The sequence below is a fragment of the Sceloporus occidentalis genome, unplaced genomic scaffold (assembly GCF_023333645.1).
Source record: "Sceloporus occidentalis isolate IW3139 unplaced genomic scaffold, rSceOcc1.0.p SCAF_1, whole genome shotgun sequence".
Lineage (NCBI taxonomy): Eukaryota > Metazoa > Chordata > Lepidosauria > Squamata > Phrynosomatidae > Sceloporus > Sceloporus occidentalis.
Window position 1 is genome coordinate 20,134,580 of NW_028316981.1, and position 12,174 is coordinate 20,146,753.

At 43.8% G+C, this 12,174-nt stretch overlaps 1 protein-coding gene across 2 annotated transcripts in view; it reads left to right on the plus strand.

Moving 5' to 3' along the window:
• The first annotated feature begins 2,577 nt into the window (after positions 1-2,577).
• The window catches only part of DDR1 (discoidin domain receptor tyrosine kinase 1), a 72,990-nt gene continuing 63,393 nt past the window's right edge, over positions 2,578-12,174 (plus strand). The window contains exon 1 of one of the 2 annotated variants that reach the window (XM_089515164.1): positions 2,578-3,212. The gene's annotated coding sequence lies outside the window, so the exon portion shown is untranslated. The remainder of the gene's footprint in view (positions 3,213-12,174) is intronic. The other variant, XM_089515173.1, reaches the window with a different exon arrangement.

The following is a 12,174-nucleotide window of genomic DNA, read 5'->3' on the forward strand; positions in this document are numbered from 1 at the left end:
GTTCAGCCACGTAAACTCATTAGGTGACCTTCGGTGAGTCACATTCTTTCAGCCTTAGAGGGTGGCAATGACAACCTCCCTCTAAAGAAACCTTGCCAGGAAAACCCCATGATAGGGTTGCCATAAGTTAGAAATGACTTGAAGATGCACAACAAAAGAGACAGCATGATGTAGTGGTTTTAGCATTGGACTACGACTCTGGAGATCAGGGTGCGATTCCCCTAGTCAGCCATGGAAGCCCATCTTGAGCCAGTCACACACTCTGATGTGATAGATTTGCCTTAGGGTTGCTGTAAGTCAGAAATGACTTCAAGGCACATCAAGCCCTTTTGAGTCCCAAACTGAAAAAAAGGAAGGATGTAAATAACAACAACAACAACAACAATAATAATTGATCCCCCTGTTTTTCTGAGCTACAGCTCTTTCAGTGCCTCAGTTCTGAAACATAAAGCTGGTAACAAGCAAATAATAATAATAATAATAATAATGTGAGAGAAGGTGGGGCTGGTGGCTGAAAGAGATAGAGAGTTTTGTGGCATTTTGAAGACCAACAGATTTATTATGGCATAAGCTTGTGTAGACTAGAACCCACTCCATCAAACATATCATGACAGTTTATGTCACAATAAATCTGTTAATCTCTAAGATGTTACAGGACACTTTCTTTTTTTGTGTGCTTGATAAAACAAATGGACGCAAAGACCCTTCTTGTCAAAATAAGAATAGTTGTGAGAATTCGGAGAGAGAGGTGGGAAGGGAGGAGAACAGAATGCACCAATTACAACAGGATCCTGCCTCGTCCTGGCACATTTATATCTTTTCTCCATCCAAGCTGGCTCCTAGTAAAAGAACTGGCTGGTCCCTACGTTTTGCAAAATGTGCTCTCCCCAGCCCTTAAAGAAATGTAAAATATTCCACATCCATATGTACGAACCAAACTCCCAGACTCCATTCAGGCTCATCCATAATCAAGAGAAAACCTTTTGACCTTGGAAAAAGCTTTCATATTTGTGACGTGCTGATTTTCTCCAGGCTTGGCTTTCACTCTTATTAATTCTGTAATTTCCAGTCTGGAGAGGCACTGTGGAAATCCCATTTCGAGATAGAAGCAGGATCTAAATCATGCCTGAAGCCAGGAAATCCTGAGTTTGGTAATGGCATGATTCACTCCTTATGTCCAGAAAGTTCACTTTGTGCCAAAAAATTAAAACGGTGTAAAATTCTTTGATGGGCTCTGTGGTTGGCTCCTTCTTTTTCAGAATAAAACCAATTTTTTTTTGTTCCCAGGGGGGAAAAGATACTTTGGCTGCATCTGCACTGCGGTGTTTAAATTAAATAGAAAATGTGATAATATATGCAGTCTTGTCTGACTTCCTTGGCAAGTGGAAACAGTTGTGTGTCTCCATATTCTGTCCTCACAGTGGCCTCTTGCTCTGAGTATAGGTTAGGTATCAAGACAATCAAATATTGTGGCATACCCATTTTTAAAAGAGCTATCCATAATTTTCATAATCCACAATGAAAGGCTTTGCTATTCTGTGCTTTCAAGTTGTTTCTGACTTATGGTAAACATAAGGTTACCCTGTCATGGAGTTTTATTGGAAAGATTGTTCAAAAGGAATTTACCTTTGCTTTCCTTTGAGGCTGAGAGAGTATGACCTGCATCACATAGTGGTTTGAGTATTGGACTGTGCCTTTGGAGACCAGGGAGTGAATCCCCACTCAGCCATGGAAACCCACTAGGTGACCTTGGGCAAGTCACATGCTCTAAGCCTCAGAGGAGGGAAATGGCAAATCCTGCTCTGAAAAAAGATGCCAAGAAATCCCCATGATAGGTTTGCCATAGGTTGGCCATAAGTTGGGAATGACTCACTGTTGCTGCTAACTGCCCTTGAGTCAATCTCCATGTGGCGACCCTGTGGATAAGACATCTCCAAGACTCTCTGTCCTCCATTGCTCCCGCTTAGACCCTGTAAACTCATACCCATGATCTCCTTAATAGAGTCCATCCATCTAATATGTGGCCTTACTCTCTTTCTACTTCCCTCCACCTTTCCCAACAGTGAGTTCTCCCTTCTCACGATGTGCCTGAAGTACGACAGCCTCAGCTTGGTTATCTTGGCTTCCAGGGTGATCTCTGGCTTGATCATCTCCAGGACCGATTCATTTTCTCTTTTTGGCTATCCGTGGGATCCTCAGCATTCTTCTCCAGCACCACATCTCCAATGCGTTGATATTCACAACAACAAATGTACGTAGAGAGATCTTGGAGCACCTTCGAGACCAAGTGGATGAAAGAAGTTGGCAGCATGAGCTTTTGTAGACTTCAGTCTACTTCCTCAGATGCGTTTGGTGGAATATGCTGCATCTAGGAGAGTGGTGGAGTCTTTTTCTTTGGAGGCCTTTAAACAGAGGCTGGATGGCCATTGGCTGGGGATGCTTTGATGGTGAGTTCCTGCATGGCAGAATGGGGTTGGACTAGATGGCCTTTGGGGTCTCTTCCAATGCTATGAATTGAAGATACAGGTGGAATATCCTGGAGGGAGGTGGAGTCTTTTTCTTTGGAGGCTGGATGGCCATCTGTCACAGGGGATACTTTGATGCTGAGTTCCTGCATGGCAGAAGGGGGTTGGACTGGATGGCCCTTGGGGTCTCCTCCAACTCTAGGCTCCTGTGATCCTGAGCGCCAGTGCCTGCCAACAGCTGAGCCAAAAAAAGGCGTGGGTTTAATTTCAGGGAGGCAGGGAGAAGGATTGAAAGCCAAAGGGAGGCGAGGAAAGGAGGAGAGGGAGGAGGGAGAGAGTTGCAACCAGAGAAGAAAGAAGGAATAAGGAAGAGAAGGAGAGAAAGGAAGAAAGGAAGGAAGAAAGAGAGGAGGGGGGCCAGTGGGACCAGAGTCTCCGCCCCAAAGGGCTGGCAAGGTCGGTGGTGGGAGCAAGGGCTGCAAAGGCTGGAGGAGATCGACCAGGAGGAACTGGCTTGGCAACTTCAGAGGCTACTCTTTCTTATGTTGCAAGAGAGGAACCGGATTCACTCCTGGTTGAGGTTTCTCTTACTCAGAGGATCCTCTTGCACCCGATCCCCTTGGCCTGGCTTCCCGGACTGGATTACAAACCCAGCGATCGCCCCCGATCTTGGAGTGGATTCTCTGCCTTGCCATTCGGAGTGTATTCCTTGTCTCCTTTCCAGCAGAGAAGGACGCCCCAGGAAAGGTAATCGCCTTGTTTGTGTCACCTTCAACTGGGGCGAAGTGTTTGTCATTTGATGTAGGTCTTGTTGGGGAAAAGCAGGAGGGAAACACACACACAGAGGTGCATCTGCACTGTAGAAATAATCCAGTTTGACCCCACTTTAAGTGCTGTAGGCTCTATCCTATAGGATCCTGGGGTTTGCAAAGGACCATTAACACCCCAAATCCAGTTTTTGTACTTTATGATCAAAGGCAGCTGGCCCTGAATATATTTCCTGGGGCATGTAGTTTTACAAAGCCTTTATACAAAGAGGGCTGGTGCCCCACAAAACTACACATCTCAGGGTTCTGTAGGATGGAGCCCTGGCAGTTAAAGCGGGATCAAACTGCATTATTTCTACAGTGTAGATGCACCCTGAGTACCTGATCTTGCCTGGGCTTAGAGCCAAAGCCACCTGCTCCTTGGCTTACAGTACAGAAGTAGATTTTTGGACTTAAGGAGCCAGTGGAAACACCCCCCCCCCACACACAATTAAGTTAATTTTAAGTGTATGCATTTTGTATTTCATGGTGTATTTTCATGCTGTAACCCGCCTTGATCCTTTTGGGAGAGGCGAGATATAAATAAAATTATTATTATTATTAGAAGCAAAGTAGGACTTTTCCTTGACATGGGGCATACTAGTGTTTAGCCAATGAATCCTTCAGTGCCCTGTTTCGTCTTGGAAAAACAGGAAGTGGTGTTGAAGATGAGAGTACCCCTGACCATGGGCAGAGTGCCTTTCCCTCTCTGCCTTATTAAGCCCTTTCCTGTGGAAATCAGCCTGCAGTCTCCCTGTCCCCTTTCATGTTGTTCTGCACATGACATGGTATCTCTATGTGTGTGTTTGGTGTGGTTGTTCAGTCCTGTCTCTCCTTGCTTTTTTAGAGGGGTTTCTTCTCTAGAATAAATAATAATAATAATAATGGAGTGTTGAGTTTTCTGCAAGGAGATACAGCAAAAGCGTATTTAGTGTGGAGACATCTGTGCTACGTACTTATTTTGTACAGGCATACTGTGTACTGTTTTGTACATGGAGTACTTTCCCTGCAGGGTTTTGGTCATATCTCAAGCATTGTGAGGAATGCCGCACAGTTGCGTCTCTTTCTGCAATAAAGGAAAAGAACCTAAAGGCACCAGATCCTATCTGAACTTGGAAGCTAAGCAGGGTCAGTTCTGGTTGGGACTTGGATGGCGAGCCACCGGCGAATATCATGGTGCTTTAGACTATATATGAGAGGAAGGTACTGACAAAACCACCTCTGAATATTCCTTGCCTAAGAGAACCCTAGGAAATCCATGAGGCCGCCACCAGTCAACAGGTGACTTGAAAGCATATATGTGTGTTGTGTGCCTTCAAGCCATTTCCAATTTATGGCAAACCTATCATGGGGTTTTCTTGGCATGATCAGAGGAGGTTTGCCCAACTTCAGAGTCATAGTCCAGCACTCAAACCACTACAGCACACACAAACAAACACATTGCAATAAGGGACAAAACTGTTTAGGTGAGGTTCAAGTGCCATATCACCTTTTATCTTGGCCTGTGTGTATCTGCCTTTTAAGTTTCCTAGGCGGGTTACAGACTGCCAGTTTGAAAAAGGGGCGTCTCTTCCAGACGCCCCTAACCCTATCACGGACAGAGTCCGTGACAAATGGCGGTGGCCGTTCCATATGGCCGCCGCCATATTGACGTAGCGGACGCTGTGCGTCCGCACGTCGTGCCCCAGAAGTGACGCCACAAGTGCGCAACTAGTGCCTCGCGGCGTCTCTTCCGAGGCCCAGGAAGGAGCGCGATTTCCGTGCTCCTTCCTCAGAGCGTCCGGGAGCCATGCGGTTTGGCCACTGCGGCTCCCGGACACTGCAAGCGGAGGCGGAGCCAGACCGCCGCAGTCCGGCGGTCTGTAACGCACCCTAGAATCATAGAACAGAATCCTAGAGTTGGAAGAGACCTCAAGGGCCATCCAGTCCAACCTCCCGCCATGCAGGAACTCACAATCAAAGCATTCCCGAGAGATGACTATCCAGACTCTGTTTAAAAACCTCCAAAGTAGGAGTGACCCCCATGAACCTCATAGAGTTTTCCTGTGTGTGTATATGTTATTTTCCTTCAAGTCATTTCCAGCTTATGACAACCTTAAGGTGGACCTATCATGGGCTTTTTTTTGGGGGGGGGGGCAGTTTCTTCAGAAAGTCATGCCTCCCTGAGTCTGAGAGAGTGTGACTTGCCCATGCTGTCACCCAGTGGATTTTCCTGGCTAAGGGAGATTTGAGTCCTGATAGGGAAGGGATACTCAGAGTTGGTTTTGCCCATTTGAAATGTATCCTACAGCACCTGGTATTTGTGGGCAATCTCCCATCCAAGTACTAACCAGGGCTGACCCTACTTAGCTTCCACAATCAGATGGGGTTTGGTGCCTTTAGGCTATGTCGGCCCCTAAATACAGTTGACCCTCCATATCTATAGATTTTTTTTAATCCATGGATTCAAGCATCTGCTGGTTAAAAATATTCCAAAAAAGATATAAATTCCAAAAAGCAAATCTTGATTGTGCCGTTTTATATAAGGGACACCATTTTGCTATGCCACTGTATTTGATCTGAGTTGAGCATCCATGGATTTTGATATCCATGGGGGTCCTGGAATCAAACCCCAGTGGATACCAAGGCCTCCACTGTACTCGGGACTGGGAGTAAATTGGGAGCTTGTTTTGCCCACATTGTGAAGAACCTGGTAAAAAGTGAGATCATGTCTGACCCGTTGGATAATAATAATTCCCTTTCCTTTGAATCTGGATTTTCTTTTTGCCTGGACGAGGTATCCCAGGCAGGAGGCGCCTGAGACCCCAGCGTGTGCAACGTTGTCGCCCTTGGCTTCCCATTTTTCAGGGATGACGCCAGCTGTTCCGAAAGAAAGGCAGGTGGCCTGTGCGCTTTTGTGCTTCCTGCATATGTGCCAGGAATGTGGAGTGGCTCTGAACAAGTGCACTGGATAGGCTGATTTAACAAGAACAGCAGCAAATCATCTGCTGGCATTTATTTATATGTTTTTAGAGATCAACCATGCACTTAAATTTAAAAATTAATATTTTGTATTGAAAGGGTAGTAAGACTGAGGCTAGCCTCCTGGACAGAATTTCTGTAAGATTGATTACGGAGATTAAGTAACGGAAGCAATTGGAACACTTAGGAAATACACCATAGACAGTTATGCATTCTTGTTACTGCTAGCGGCAGCATTAGATCGGAGCCCAGTTGCTTGCTTGTTGTTATTTGACATCACATCTGCTTCGATTTATGGCAGCCCTGTGAATGAGAGACCCTTATGAGCCCTGGTTATTAACAATCCCGCTCCGGTCTTGCAGACTCAAGGCTGTGGCTTCCTGCATTGAATCAATCCATCTTTAATGTGGCGATCGGTACAGAGAAAATGGAATGGCACAGATGATTCTGACTTGGGTATTTATTGATGAGACGACCTGTTTGCTAGTCCTAACTAAAGTAGGCTTAATGAATCAATTGCTAGCACTTAGATAAATCCCATTGATTCAGTGGTTCTGATTTGAGCCTTAGCAATATGTGAGAGTCAGCATGGTGTAGTGGTTTGAGTGTTGGACTATGACTCTGGAGACCAGGGTCCGAATTTATGCCTGGCCATGTAAACCCACTGGATGATCTTGGCAAGTTACACTCTCTCAGCCTCAGAGGATGGTCATGGCAAACCCCCTCTGAAGAAACGTGCAAAGAAAACCCCATGAAGGGTTCACCTTAGGGTCGCCATAAGTCACAAACAGACTGAAGGCACACAACGGCAAACAACAAAATGCATCATATGTAATGACTGCGTACATGAGATCACTGTAGATTTGTCATCCCTTGATTTTTGTAAATACTTTGTCCTGTAATGAGTCAGCTTCAAGAGTGATAAGAGGCAGAGACTGGAAAGGTTATGTTTTGTTTTGTTTAGAACTACAACTTCCAGAATCCACCAACCAACTTATTTTGTACCTTTGGGAAATCTGCAGGAAGCCCAAAAGTAGTGGGTGTTAGGGCCACCCCAAGACTTCTTCCCACCTGAGGAAGAGTAGCAAATGATGCCATGCACCCATCCATCCAAGTCAAAGTGCATGTAGTACCCAAAGCTATTTTGGCACAGGAGAAAAAACAAACAAAAACAAAATCAGACAAGGACCTTTTGCCACCGAAAGTCAGTTCACTGGAAGAAAGGTGGAATATAAATGTAACTACTAAAATAAATAAATTATGTTTCTTGATGGTGTGTGGAAGTGTGCAGAGCACATCTCTGTTTTCAAAGGCCCACTGCACTTTTCCCAGACTCAGAGGAGGCTGGACCAGTCAGCATTTGAGACTGATGGAACAGGTTACTTGAGAGGACTAAGTTTCATGTTGGTGTCCTTGAACATGCACTTTCCCCCTCCCATATAAGTGAATGGCTGGCATTCATCCATAATGGAGATAATTAGAAAGCTCAGGACAATGAGATTTACTGCCAAGCAAGTTGTACATAAAATTATACCCTTAATTACCCTGGATTGCAACCCTTTGCTTACTTATAGGGGAATAAGCCCCACGAAAAACAGCAGGAGGATGGCGTGTGGCGTAGCAGTTTGAATGTGGGACGATGACTCTGTAGACCAGGGTTCGATTCCCAGCTTGGCCATGAAAACCACTGGGTGAGACACACTCTCAGCTTCAGGAGAAGGCACTAGCAAACCTCCTCTAAACAAATCTTGCCAAGAAAACTCTGTGATAGGTTCACTTTGTTGTTGTGTGCTTCCAAGTCATTTCTGACTTATGGTAAGTGGTGACCCTGAGGCAAAACTATTGTGGGTTTTTCTTGGCAGGTTTCTTCCTCTGAGGCTGAAAGAATATGACTTGCCCAAAGTCATCCAGTGGGAAGTTGAAGGCTTTCAGTGGGTTTATATGGCTGAGCCGGGATTTGAACCCTGGTCTCCAGAGTCCTAGTCAAACCACTACACCATGCTGGCTTTCATAGGTTCACCTTAGGATCACCATAAGTCAGAAACACTTTAAGGCACACAACAACAACAACAAAACACAGCAGGACTGTCATGGGAAAGTCATTGTATCAGAGTCAACATGGGGCCTGCAGAATTGGCCCAGTTCTGATGGAGCCAGATTGTTACTTGGACCAGTTGTGAGAAAAGCCCGATTTCTGATGCAGATAGGCCAGTGATCAAGTCAAACATGTTTTAGAGGCTTGTTTCTTGAATGCTTTGGGACTTGCACTATAAGATTCAAACTACAGGAAAAGACATTCATTAGGAATTAGGAAGAACTTCCTGACTTTAAAAGCTGCTCAAGCGTGGTGGAGTCTCCTTCTTTAGAGGCTTTGAAATAGAGACTGGATGGCCATCTCTTGGGGGTGCTTTGTATATTCTTGCACGGCAGGAAGTTGGACTGGATGGCCCTTAGGGTCTCTTCCAACTCCATGATTCTGTGAGAATTAGCCAGTTTAAACTAATTGGCCCACTGTAAAAAGAGAGAACAAGAGTGTCTTGTGCCACAAGAGTCACTGCAGGGGTGCTAACTTGGAGACGCTCCAGAGGGTCCTGTTTTGATTTCTTCAGAGTACAGTATAGGAGTTTGACACAGTTGCCCTGTGTTCATTGCCAGAAGTGTAACTGCTAAAGAGATTCACAATACTGTAATAGCTGTTGTTATCGTGTGCCTTCAAGTCATTTCCAACCTATGACAAGCCTAAGGCAAGCCTATCATACGGCTTTCTTTGGCAATATTAATAATATTAGTAATACTACTAATAATTGATTAAGTGGGAGTTGAAAAAAGTTATATTGTACACCAGTGGTTCTCAATCTTTGGTTCTGCAGGTATTTTGGAACTTCACCTCCCAGAAGCCCCCAGGCAGCATGTGCCCTTGTCAAGAATTCTGGGAGTTGATGTAATTGACATACATCAAACCAACTCATAAACAAACCAGAAAAATAATAAAAGAAGAACGTAACAAAACAAATTTATCATCCAACATCTCATATACTCCCTATAAACATACTCCTCCTATCAGTCAAACTCATCTTATCCACATGTAAAAATATCATCAAACCCATATTGATTTTGTCAATGTGTTAATTTGATGTACGATTAATTGAAATAAAGATTAATAAAAAAAGAATTCTGAGAGTTGAAGTCCCAAGCAGCTGCAGGACAAGATATTGAATACCATTGGTGTAAACTATTTCTGATCAGGATTTCAGACAGCCATGTCATCTTCCAGGTTAATCCATTGGGTTCCCCTCCCAAACATTTATCTCCCCCCATCTCCTTCTAGTAGACACTGGCTACTAGTGACTAGTGAGCATGTTGAAGCATGACAGAGTAGTTTGAGTGTTGGACAATAACTCTGGAAGGACAGGGTGAAATCCTCGCTTGGCCACAGAAAGCCACTGGGTGACCTTGGGCAAGTCACACTCTCTCAGCTCCAGAGGATGGCCATGACAACCCCCCTCTGAAGGAACTTGCCAAGAAAACCCCATTATGGGTTCACCTTAGGGTTGCCATAAGTTGGAAACTATTTGAAGGCACAACACCAACATCAACAACAAGACTACTCTGAATAAATATTGTCAAGAAAACACTGTGGTACGTTTAAGTCAGTGTTGATTTGAAATGTAAGTGCAACAAAAGCAGTAGTTCAACAAAGGAATGAGCCAAAACATGCTGGTATCTTAGCTAAGCTGATGGAATGGCCTTGATTTCTTTCTTTTCTGTACATCAATAAGCCATGATTCAGGAGTCGAATCTGCACTGCCAAAATAACGCAGTTTGACTTTGCTTCAAGTGCCATGGCAACTTATTCAGAGTAAGCTTGGCATTCCCTCCCTATAGAATTCTTGGATTTGCAGTTTGTTGTGGCACTCTGCTGTCTGATAGAGAAGGCTATTTGGGACATAAATTTGTAAATGTGGATTTTAACGTGTTGTAAGCCGCTTTGATTGTCTTGTCACAGAAAAGCGGGATATAAATAAAAGTTTTATTTATTTATTATTATTTATTAAGGCTAAATATTTGACAAAACAACCAATCCCAGAATTCCATAACACTGAGCCGTGGCAGTTTAAGCAGTGTCAGACTGCATTATTTCTGCAATGTAGATTAGACCAGAATTGTCTTGAAAAAAATATAACAACAAAATGGTATATGGTATGGGCTATTCTGAGTCCTCCCACCCCTAGCTGCAGTAAGATATTTTCCCTAAAGATTTTTTAAATGGTGTAGTTCTGCAAACTTTAGGTCCCTTGTGCCTGTTTCTGTTTTATGCATGGATGGTAACACTTGTGCTATGCACTGGAAAATGAGTGTGCATCTATGAGTGTGCATCTATCTGTCTATCTGAATCTGAAGCATTTTCATATGTATTTTTATTTTTTTTTAATTCTCTTAAAACAGCATACAGAAATAAGTATAAAACAATCCCTGCAATTAAGATTACAATCTAAATGACATAACACAAAAGGAAAAGGGATTTGAAGGGATGAGGGAAAAATTCCACTACTTCCACTATTAAATTATTATAATGATCAGCTAGAGCAGTGTTTCCTAAACTTAGGTCTTCCATATATTTTGGACTTCAGCTCCCAGAACTCCTGACTGTTGGCCAAGCTGGCTGGATCTTCTGGGAGGCAAAGTCAAAAAGACCTGGAGGATCAAAGTTTGGGAATCACTGAGCTAGATATCCAGCAGAGTGGAATGGTTTGGAGGTTGGAGTACATAAGAGCAGGGTTTGATTCCCTGCCCAGCTGTGGAAACTCACTGGTTGAATACATACAGGGGTAGCAGTGTTGGACATAGAATAAAATATAACAAAGTCCCAAATCCACAAAACAGCAATACTGAAAAGCATAAAATAAATATATCATGCAAGTTGGGCATATCAAATACTCTCTGACTCAGAGGAAGGCAGTGGCAAACTGCTTCAGAAAAAAGGTTGCCCACAAAACCCTGAGACAGAGTCACCTTAATCCAGAGTCAACCTGAAGGTTTATACTGTACAGTAAGAGCAACAAATGGGCATTAGAAAAGAAGAGAGCCAGCGTGGAGTTTGAGTGTTGGACTGTGGTTCTGGAAACCAGGGTTCATTTCCCAGCTCAGCCACGAAACCCGCTGGGTGACCTTTAGCAAGTCACATCCTCTCAGCCCTAATGGTAGGCCATGTCAAACCCCCTCTGAACAAATCTTGCCAAGAAAACCCCATGCTTTAGGCTCGCCATAAGTTGGAAATGAAGGAACACAAGAACAACAGTACGATGAAAGAATGAGCCACAACTTGCCTGCATCTCAGCTAAGTTGATGGAATGGCTCTGCTTTCTTTCTCTTCAGCACTATGCCTGATGGAAAAGCTACTGCATGATGACAGTTGATGAAGGAAGGAGCCCCAGGGGAACTGGCTTTTCTGCAGAACCCATGGTGGCCGTGGTTTCCTTCACTTCATCTGCTGTGCATGATGGAAACTGGAGATCTGTTTTTTGTATAGGAAGATTTTGCAGATAAGGGAACTGATCCCGTGATTTGTCAGAGGCTGCACTCTGTGTAGACGAGGGAGGCAAAATGAAATTAACAATGCTTTTAGACAACTTGTTGAATTGTTTCGAAATATTTAATAACGGTTTTATAATGGTTTTAAGTTGTCACTTTGAGATCTCTAGATAAAGTTGGGAATATAAATATTTTAAAATATAAAGTTAGCAGGGACATGCCCACTCATCAACTCACTCTGCTCTTTATTCTCAGTTCTGAAACATGTATGTGCCTGTAGAGTACACAATCCAGCCTATCTCTTGCCTTGCATTTTTGAATGTGAACATATAAAAACATTTTATGGGCACACCTTTAGTGTGACGTGACTCTGAGTTCCTAACTTGGAGGCAGAAATTATGCAGTCCTCT